Here is an 11,103-nt window from a genome sequence, read left to right on the forward strand (position 1 = left end):
GCCATTAGTCATTTTTATATTTCATATTTTCATATTCATATTTTGCGATTTTAATTTGTTTTGAAATTTGTTTTGACACTGTATCTACTAATATTGAGACTATACTTCCACATGTTTTGTGAAGCTCATTTGTTTGTAATATCATTTTATTGGGTTTATGCTTGGACATTGTTTCAGTTTCAAAAAATCTCCCCAAGTGGTTATATCAGCCACATATATAGGATGCATGTGTTAGTGGTATATAAGCAGGCGTTGGTGGTATAGTGGTGAGCATAGCTGCCTTCCAAGCAGTTGACCTGGGTTCGATTCCCAGCCAACGCAAGATTTTTTGATGCAGCCCTATGGGGGGCACAAGTCAGTACAAACTGTAGGCCGGTCCCAAGCATGGATAAATGCAGAGGGTTGCGTCAGGAAGGGCATCCGGCTAAAAAATTTACTAAACAAATATGAGCGTTCATCCAAAGAATTCCATACTGGATCGGTCGTGGCCCGGGTTAAAAACGTCCGCCACCGGCGCCGTCAACCTGCAGGGCACCGTTGAAAATTCAGCTACTGTGGGTCGAAGTCAAAGAAGAAGATGAGGTGGAAAGCGGGTTCTTCGGCAGAGAGAGAAGAGGAAAGCACAGAGCCTAGAACTGAATGTGGGGACTTTGAATGTTGGGACTATGACAGAAAATCTCGGGAGTTGGTTCACATGATGATTTGGAGAAAGGTTGATATATTGTGTGTCCAGGAGACCAGGTGGAAAAGCAGTAAGACTCAAAGTTTAGGGGCAGGGTTTAAATTATTTTACCATGGTGTAGATGGGAAGAGAAATGGAGTCGGGGTTATTTTAAAAGAAGAGTTGGCTCAGAATGTCTTGGAGGTGAAAAGAGTATCAGATCGAGTGATGAGGCTGAAACCTGAAATTGAGGGTGTTATGTATAATGTGATAAGTGGTGAAAGACCACTATGACCTATGACCGAGAGGTGAAAGAGAAATTCTGGAAGGAGCTAGACGAAGTAGTTCTGAGCATCCCAGACAGCAAGAGAGTCGTGATTGGTGCAGATTGTAATGGATATGTCGGTGAAGGAACAAATGAGGAACAAATCAGCATATATCAAAAGATTTTCATTGTGTTTGCTGTAGTAGGTGGCAATGGGAGGCCACTACTTACTACAGGTCAAGGTTTGCTGATATCTTGCATCATAGAAAAACTGGATGCAATTAAAAATCACCAAAAGGCAATAATCGTCAAACATATTCCGAAACATAACCATTATTGCTGTACTGTGATCATGTGTGCTGGGGTGCCATGCATTCAAATTGGGGATACTGGCAGGGGTGGGGCGAGACGGTCACGGGGCAATGATGACCCGCAACCCATTGCCAACTCCAACAGCAATCAGAATGAGAAAAAGTGTTTGGATTGATTTGCAGTGAAAATTGTCGTGTAACTTATAGAGAGTCCCTGGCGAATGTCAGGCAAATATCAAACGTCTGGCTATCTTTCTCTTCGCTTCATCGGAGGGTCGCCCAAGGAATAAATATGCAGCACAGGCCATTTGGTTTCATTTGTCTCTCTTTTCCGGATTTGTCGTCTCGTTACTTTTGTTTTTGGAAGTTACCGTTCAGGCCAGAGGGCACGCGAAGAAATTCAAACATCTACCACGGTTTTGGGCACATCCTCCGAGCGCAGGCCCCCGCGTCTCTCTAACCCTTCCCACCATCACCAACAGCTGCAGAAACGTGCGTACGCCAGCCATGTAGTTGCCGTCAGGCACCGCACATTTCCATGCTCATTTCACTCTTGATACATCTGAACTTTGCCGTGAAAAAGAACGTGCGCCACGTTTTTGTGCAGACGTTTTCTGGGTTTGAGCAATGCCATGTTTCAGTAGGAAAGCCACACAGGTTTTTGCACATGAGGCCCCTGATGACTTGTTTCTCCTGGATGTGTAGATGGTAGTCGTGAATCTGTTCAATTTACCGTCCAAAACCTCAAATGCAGATTTTTTTTCCATTGGCTTGCTGGCTGGCAGCTCCCAAAAGTACTGTTGGGGCTGTTGGACAAAGCAAACCAGCAGTTTCTATAATGTAGTGGTTATCACGTTTGCCTCACGCGCAAAAGGTCCCTGGTTCGAAACCGGGTGGAAACAAGGCTTGTTAGTTGATCTTTTTTCTTTTTATCTGCCATGAAAAACTATGGGAGAGATTTTTGTCAAAATCTTTGGCACAAATATATCTGCAATTAACACGTGGTTTTTACACGAGGGATAGCTTGCAGTAGCAGCCGTTTCTTCAAGCTAACGGCTAATGTTGAGTCAGTCAAGCACATAGAAACAAGCACACATAATTAAAATAAATGTAAATTAATAATAAATGTATGTACGTACACATATAATTCCCTCTGTGTCTCTAATGCGATTATTAAGCTTTTTATTTCATAATAATAATAATAATAATACAATAAACTTATGAAGCGCTTCGCAAGACACCCAAAGACGCTAATCAGATGACAATAACAGTGAGCAGGAAGCCCGGGTGGCGGGTGCTGGTCAACGACGCTGTCCACCGCGTCACTTGAATGAGTCTCTGAAAATGAACCGAACGATTCGGTGAACGAATCTTTTTATAGAACTGCTTTAAATGATGCAGTACACTCAAAAGAATTGCCGTGCCCATCACTATTGCATCATGAGGATGTGCGGTTGTTCACACCTCCAACAGGTAAGGCCCCTCCCCCTCTTCTCTGGTAGGCTACGTGCGCGATGACCACCCGCGATCAAACGCCCACGAGTGACGCACAGCAACAAGTCGCTGTAGCATCCTGTGAATGCAGCATAAGTAGCAGTTTTGTCGTGTAGTGGCTATCATGTTCCCTTCATATGAGAAAGGTCCAAGGGTAGAAACAAAGCTTTTTTTTTTTCTTTTTAAATCTGATATCTACAACTCAGGGGGGAGATTTGTCTCAAAATTATTTACATGTTTGTCAGTTCCACAAATATATCTGCGATTTACGTTTTCTTTTCTTTTTATGTGTGAATTTATCATGACTTATCATTCAAAATATTAATACGCTGGCCCGGTCTGTAATTAACTCCATGTCCACTCTTGGGCACTGCAACCACAACAGTTTCCATAGAGTAGTGGTTTTCATGTTAGCTTAACACATGAAAGGTCCCTGGTTTGAGACCAGGTGGAAACAGGTTATTTTTTGTCTCTCTCGTCAGAGCTGCTGTACGTGGTTTGCGGGTCACGTTGTAAATCTTAAGTGGAGTGGAAGTTACTGTAGTTCAGTGGTGTTCATGTGCACCTCCCATGTGAAAGGTCCCTTGTTTTAAGTCTGGTTGTGAACAAGGCCTTTTTTAAATTAGGTGAAGCTGGCAAAAACCTTCTCTCCGTGGGGGAATCGAATCCCAGTCTCCTGCACGGACACCGTGAATGGTTCTGTCAGTGAAGGGGAATCAGGATTGAGAGGCTGGAGACTGGAGGGCAGCCAGACGGCCATCGTTCCAGCGGTGATGGAGCCGGCCGTCACGTGCTGAAACACACGGCCTTCCCGCATTGCATTGGGATTTTAGTGATGAAAACTGAGTTTTCCAAAAATTCCACAAAGTTTTTGGAGTGAGAACAATGCAAACACATTTGGCGTGAATTTTTGGAATGTGTCGAAATTAGAATGGTGTGAATCGAGTGAAAATTGTGAATGTAGAAGAACGTCAAAAAGGTAAGCAGAATTCATTCGGCTTTGGTTGGTGATAATTTTTCTTGACCTTGTTTCTTTTTTGCCATTGAAGACACAACAATGGGCATTTATGTCCTCAAAGAACATGACTCAAGTGATGACTGCATGCTGGGGTTGTCCTTGAAGTCATCAAGGTTTTGCAAAACCTACATACTGTAGTGTAGCACGAGCCGTTGCTATTCTTTTTGGACTCATTTATGTGCTCAAACTCAGATACCCCAGTAAACTCCGTTACACCTTTGAGGTCGTGCAAAAGATTATTATGGACATGAATGGGCGTAAACTCTTCAACAGAGCACTTGGAATGAAGTCCTGTTCTTGGAGTCATAAATGTGCTGCCAACAGAAAAACATGTTAAATGTTTCTTTAATTTTTTACATGAAGTTGCCGTTTGTGAGTTCAGTAGATATTAATATGGCGACTTGTATTTTTTATGTAGTTTAATTTTGTAATTAATTAGACGCTGGTTTCTTTTTCTCATGAGGAGGGCGTATGGGAGATTGTTCAGATCACAGCCTCTCAACACGCTCTAACCAATCTCTCCCGTCGCTCCTGCATTTATTTGAAAATAGGAGGGTTTTTCCCAGACATAATGTTCTAAACAATAAGACACAACACAAAACATTGGACCAACACCTGTCACGTCCCCGACCACATCCGATCACGTCCTTGGTCCAGGCGCCCTTCCATCGGATGATGCTGAGTCATCTTTTCGAAGGCGAGACATCTAAAATCGTCCATAATACTAATGCAAGCTAAGCAAATAAATGATAACTTCTAGAATATATTTAACATTTCCCTCCTGTTTATCATGTATTTGCACAAATTCTCATATCATCTTACAGTCACTTCATTTCGATTTTTAATTGTAGAATCATTTTTATGAAAAAAATACATTAACACTCAGAGTAAACTTGTCATACATGAATGTTGTAGTTTAAACATCGTAATCACCTGGATCAGGAAACAAATCAGGTAAAACAACATCATCATCATCATCGTCATTATTATCAACCTCCAATAAAGGATAAATCTGCTCCATACGGTTCCATGTGGGTTATGGCTGTGGTGATTAATTTACTGATTAATGCCCGAATGCATGGGATACAACAACATCCACACAATGTCAGAATGGCTGCAAAAACAGCAATTGATATCAATATTGGTGAAATTAGGGTTTTATATTTACCAAAAACGTCCATTCAGCTGTTTCACAAGGAGTGTTGATTGAGGGTCCGTAGACCATCGATGGCTCTGGTCAAGCTGCCATCTGAAGCAGTATTGTTTGTTCTCCAAACATACCGCAAACACCTCCCTCTCTTGCGAGGAGCATGTCGACAGCTATGCGGTCTTTGGAACGTCCTTGAGCTGCTCGTGCACAGCTTCCAACCCACTCTGAGTCCAATTTCCTAATCTCTGTACATTGAAGTGGATATAGTTTATCCCATCAACATTTTTATTAATCGTACACCAACAGCATATGAAGTATTCAAATCCTCCTGCAACTTGGTCAGCTAATTTGTATTGATTAGGAACCCCACGAGGAACACCATGTATGGTTTATGTTGGATAATTTTGCCTCTGCCAGGATAAATCTCTTTTTTGTCAAGTATGTCCAAAACACACAAGGAATTTGTCTCCGGTAGTTGGAGCCGCTCTAGTACAACAGACAGTCAATTTACAGAACACTTTGGAGACATAAAGACATTGACAAAAAATAATTGTGCAAAAAGATGCAGTCCTCTAGCAGCAGTTTGAATGACTAATATCGCAATAGTCCGGTGCAAAGATCATTGTGCAAAGGGCGCTGAGACTTCAAGGAGTGTATGCGGTTTAAAGTGACGAGTAGTGCGATAATCTGGGACAATGGTTGTGCAAATGTTGCAGATGCTCCTCAATCAGTGTGCAAATGGAATAATACAATCTTGTGATAATTATGCCGGAACTATGCGCAACAAAGGCCTGGGACCCATGCAAACAACACAATCTTTTCTCGCTACATTTGCTGCTTGTTCCATCAATAGTAACCAATTGTTATTTTGTCCTGAAACTCCTGTGACAACAAGGAACCAATCATCAGTAGTTATGTTGTTAACCATTAAAATTTGTCGACCTTTCTTTGAAGTTTTCAATGGCATTTTTGGTTTAACACGGTTCCTATAACACAATACTACTTGGAAGTGGGGATCTTTTCCACCAGAATAGGCCCACAAGCTCACTATCAAACACATTGGGTGACTTGTATTTCAATATTAAACTATGGGCCGTTTTGCTTATGTTAAACTTCTTTCTTTGTTCTTTTGCTGTTCTTTTTGACCAACTGGACCAATCATAACCTGTTTCACCAATAAGGTGTTTCCATTCAAAACCTATAGTTGCATACCAGTCATATCTAAATCCCCAATTCTGCCCATTCTCTTGAGCATCATTGGTGGGAGCCGCATATGGAATTATGATTAAAGCAGCTTGATTTTGGGGGCACAAAATATTAAACCGTTTTGCCGCATTTGGAGGCCATGCCCACAATTTTGATCATCAGCTGTACTCCTTTTGATACGAGTTAATGATTCAAAAAAAAATTTTTTTTATTATTATTATTGGGTTTGTCATATTGGTCCAGTTGGTAGGTGATTTTCTATCTAAAAAATGGGTTTTATCATTGAGGGTGGGACGTCCCATGTACCACAAAAACAAAACCAACATCATAGTAGCCAAAGTTGCTACGTAACAACTTATCGAATCTCATAACCAACGTGGGTGTGCCTTTCTGCTGAGTTCTCACTAAAAGGGTTGGTGTCTTTTTTCTTCACTGACCAGCAAGCGTTTTCAGAATCTACACATCTGCTCCCGCTTCGTTATCAGACTTTTGCTCACCTTCCCTGTTTGAGAACTCAGCTGAAATGACTCTTACAGTGTGTTAAATGAACCCACGTGTTTCTTTCTGCTATTTTTTAGGGCTGTAAAGTGTCAATCTATCTGTGCCACCATCCCTCCGGTTGAGACGTGACACAGCATGTCTCAATATAGCAGCCCATTTGAATAGTTTTTTTTTTTGTTTTTTTTTTTTCCTGTGCTAATGTAAATTTCATTTTGTAGTTTTGCACTTTGTTTTTCCCAATAATTGCGTTCTTGTTGTGGAATACTCATATTGGCTATCAGTATAGATTGTACCATCTTTATTTATCATTAGTTTGCATGCCTCGATTAATGCTACTAATTCAGCAGCTTGTTCAGCCAATTCCTGTCAATCATGCTGCGTGCCTTCATCATTAAGGGTGTTAGTGTGGCTGGATTTAAGGTTGTGCATCGCTCAACAGTCAAATGTGGTTCTGATAGCAAGATGGCAATGCAAGATAAATGTCTTGCAGGTGATTTGCAATAGGAGAGCAGACACTGTATGTGGGACCTTTAGGGTGAACTGCTCTCTAGTTGAAAAATAAGCTATTGGTCTTAGCTTATCACCGTATTGTTGTGTAAGTACGGAGGTCATGCAATAGCTTTTACAATCTACCATTTGAATGAATGTTTTATCATTAAATTTGGAAGGCCTAGCGCAGCACTGGAGACCAAATGTTGTTTAATGTCACAGAAGGCCTTTTCTGCCTCTGTACTCCATTAAACAGGTGATGTCATTTTAAGGTTGTTTTCATATATTAATTTTGACAATGGTGCAACAATTTCTGCATAGTTTGGAATCCATGCTGTACAATAATTTGTCAGACCTAAAAATTATTATTATGTTTCTTCGTCTGTGGTTTAGGATTTTTTAAGACTATAGCTCTCCTGTCTTCTAATATAGTCTTTCCTCCTATACTTAAATTATGGCCTAGATATTTAACTTGTCTTTTACATCATTGCAATTTATTTTTGTTAACTTTATGTCCCTCTTCTGTTAGATGATGCAGTAAGGTCAATGAATCTTTGCATGTGTCTTCATCTGTAGATGCCAGAAGACATGCGTGTTGTCATAACTTGTGAATAATTAGTTAGACTTTCACAGTAACCTTGCGGTAATCTAGTAAATGTATATATATATATATTTTTTTTTTCTCAAATGTGAATGCAAACCAAAATTGACTGTTATTTTCTATTGGTACTGAAAAGAATGCATTAATGCATTAATGCATTAATGTCCACTACTGTAAACACAGTAGCGTCTGGTCTTAATGAATTTAACAATGTGCGTGGGTTTGGTACGCATGCTCTGTATTACTGCAGCTCATCACATTCTTTTTTATCTTCTATTTTTGTGATAAGCTCCAAGGCTGCAGACAACAGCCTTTCCCACGTTTAACGGTGGCTTGTCTTTTATTTTTTATATAATTTGATTCCTGCAACGCGGCTATTTTTTGTGTATTTAACCAACCATTAAAGCCGTGTTCGGTTATCCCTGTCTCTAAATATAAAATTTTATCAGGATCCTGTTTCTTTTTTTCTTTTAAATTTAATTTAATGAACCTCCAACCTTTACACTGCAGTGTATTCCTGTTTTTTATTTTACTACTTCCTTTCCCCATTTGAAAGAATTTGGTTCAGTGTAATACTACCTAGGGTAGTCTAGAACAGTCTTTTTTTTTTTTTTTTTCAGTAGGACGGTGATTCAAATTTACTTTCTGTGGTAATTCTCACTTCAACTCTTTCGAGTGGAGAATTCTTGCCTTTGCATCCACAAAAGTCCACCGTTTACTTTCCCACTGTTTTGGTATGGAATGAAAAACCTAGTGGTTTCCCATTTCCCATTTACACTCTCATTCAAACAGTTTTCATTCACACTGGCTCGTCAGAGGACTCCGCCGTCCCATACGGAATTTAACTACGTCTGTCAACAGCTCATTAGAGGACTCCGCCATCCTATACGGAATTTAACTACGACGCCACGAAACGTTCCTAGTTTCTTTATTCATTAAACACGGAATTTAAGTACGTACAGGACTCCGCCGTCCTCGCGGAATATGTCGGACTCCGCCGTCCCTTACTTGCCAGTGACTAGTATTACACAAGGTTTATTAAACACGGAATTTAAGTACGTACAGGACTCCGCCGTCCTCGCGGAATTTCTGGACTCCGGCGTCCTTTTTCCTTAAAAAAAATTTTTTTTTTAAATTTAACTCACCAGTCGTCTTCAATCCTGTGGATTGTCGTCAACCTTCAGATCCCAGTTGAGGAGAACGAAGACCAGTCCCGTAAAGGGTCTTACTTGCCGTGGCCACGGTCTCTTAACTGGAAGTCGGCTCCACAACTGGAATCCTCGGGTGTGTTGACATCCGGCTCGAAGGACCAATTTAATGTTGGATTTATCTTACCCAACATTATAAAAAATAGACACAAAAGGAATGAAGACGCTGGTTTCTTTTTCTCATGAGGAGGGCGTATGGGAGATTGTTCAGATCACAGCCTCTCAACACGCTCTAACCAATCTCTCCCGTCGCTCCTGCATTTATTTGAAAATAGGAGGGTTTTTCCCAGACATAATGTTCTAAACAATAAGACACAACACAAAACATTGGACCAACACCTGTCACGTCCCCGACCACATCCGATCACGTCCTTGGTCCAGGCGCCCTTCCATCGGATGATGCTGAGTCATCTTTTCGAAGGCGAGACATCTAAAATCGTCCATAATACTAATGCAAGCTAAGCAAATAAATGATAACTTCTAGAATATATTTAACAGTTTTCATTCACACTGGCTCGTCAGAGGACTCCGCCGTCCTATATGGAATTTAACCACGTTTGTCCACAGCTCATTAGAGGACTCCGCCGTCCTATACGGAATTTAACTACGACGCCACGAAACTTTCCTAGTTTCTTTATTTCACCTGCCATTAACTAGTATTCACAGGGTTTATTAAACACGGAATTTAAGTACGTACAGGACTCCGCCGTCCTCGCGGAATTTGTGGACTCCGCCGTCCTTTTTCAAAAAAATGTTTTTAAATTTAACTCACCAGTCGTCTTCAATCCTGTGGATTGTCGTCAACCTTCAGATCCCAGTTGAGGAGAACGAAGACCAGTCCCGTAAAGGGTCTTACTTTCCGTGGCCACGGTCTGTTAACTGGAAGTCGGCTCCACAACTGGAATCCTCGGGTGTGTTGACATCCGGCTCGAAGGACCAATTTAATGTTGGATTTATCTTACCCAACATTATAAAAAATAGACACAAAAGGAATGAAGACACTGGTTTCTTTTTCTCATGAGGAGGGCGTATGGGAGATTGTTCAGATCACAGTCTCTCAACACGCTCTAACCAATCTCTCCAGTCGCTCCTGCATTTATTTGAAAATAGGAGGGTTTTTCCCAGACATAATGTTCTAAACAATAAGACACAACACAAAACATTGGACCAACACCTGTCACGTCCCCGACCACATCCGATCACGTCCTTGGTCCAGGCGCCCTTCCATCGGATGATGCTGAGTCATCTTTTTGAAGGCAAGACATCTAAAATCGTTCATAATACTAATGCAAGCTAAGCAAATAAATGATAACTTCTAGAATATATTTAACAGTATGGATCTTTAAATGATACGTAATTATTGCACATTATTGTGTGGACCTCAAAGCCACGGTTTATGAACCCGAACCACTTCCGAGGAATACATTACAGTCGAGTGAATGGCAGTATTAGTAGGAGTAGATTAGATAGAGTAAATTCAATCAGAATCAGCAGAATCAAAATCAGAATCCTCGATATTTTCCGAGTATGTCAGAAACATACAAGGAATTTGTCTCCGGTACTTGGAGACCCTCTCATGCGACAACGGATAGCCATTTGACAGAAAATACTTTGGAGACATAATCACATTAGACCCAAGTATGGAGAGTCACTGAGCAATGAAAGGTTAGCGGTAATGTGGTCATGTCGATGCAAATTTTGTGTTATTTTTTATTTTTGGACAATTGTGCAAATGATGCAGAGTCCTCTAGCAATTTAGAGCAATTTGAAATGACTGATCGAGCAATAATGTGGTACAATGACAATTGTGCAAAACGTGCAGAGAATTTGAGAAATTTAAGCAGTATAAAGCGAATCGTAGTGCGATAATCTGGAACAGTGTCCATTGTGCAAATGGTGCAGATACTTCTCAACCACATGAGTGGCCAGTATTGGTCAACAACAGATATGCAAATTGTGCAGAGTGGCGAGACTACTACAGTGAATGCACGAATAATGTATAATTGGTCTGACAGAGATGGGACAACAATCTCAAGACAAATTGGCAGCATGTTACAATGCAATTGGAAGTGAACTGTTTAAGAAGTTAACGGTAAGCGGGACGAAGGTGTTGGAATGTCTGCTAGTTTTTGTTTGCATTGTTCGATAGCAATTGCCTGGGGGAAGACAATTATATATATGACTCGTACACTCACTGTA

General features: G+C 40.8%; 2 non-coding genes across 2 annotated transcripts; both read left to right on the plus strand.

Annotated features, from left to right (window-relative positions):
- Positions 1 to 249: 249 nt before the first annotated feature.
- On the plus strand, positions 250 to 321 carry trnag-ucc (transfer RNA glycine (anticodon UCC)). Its single transcript has one exon. It is a non-coding gene; the product is annotated as a tRNA-Gly (tRNA).
- Positions 322 to 2,066: 1,745 nt separating this feature from the next.
- On the plus strand, positions 2,067 to 2,139 carry trnav-cac (transfer RNA valine (anticodon CAC)). The gene has a single exon. It is a non-coding gene; the product is annotated as a tRNA-Val (tRNA).
- Positions 2,140 to 11,103: the final 8,964 nt, after the last annotated feature.

The sequence above is a fragment of the Phyllopteryx taeniolatus genome, unplaced genomic scaffold, assembly GCF_024500385.1.
Source record: "Phyllopteryx taeniolatus isolate TA_2022b unplaced genomic scaffold, UOR_Ptae_1.2 contig_244, whole genome shotgun sequence".
NCBI classification, from domain to species: domain Eukaryota; kingdom Metazoa; phylum Chordata; class Actinopteri; order Syngnathiformes; family Syngnathidae; genus Phyllopteryx; species Phyllopteryx taeniolatus.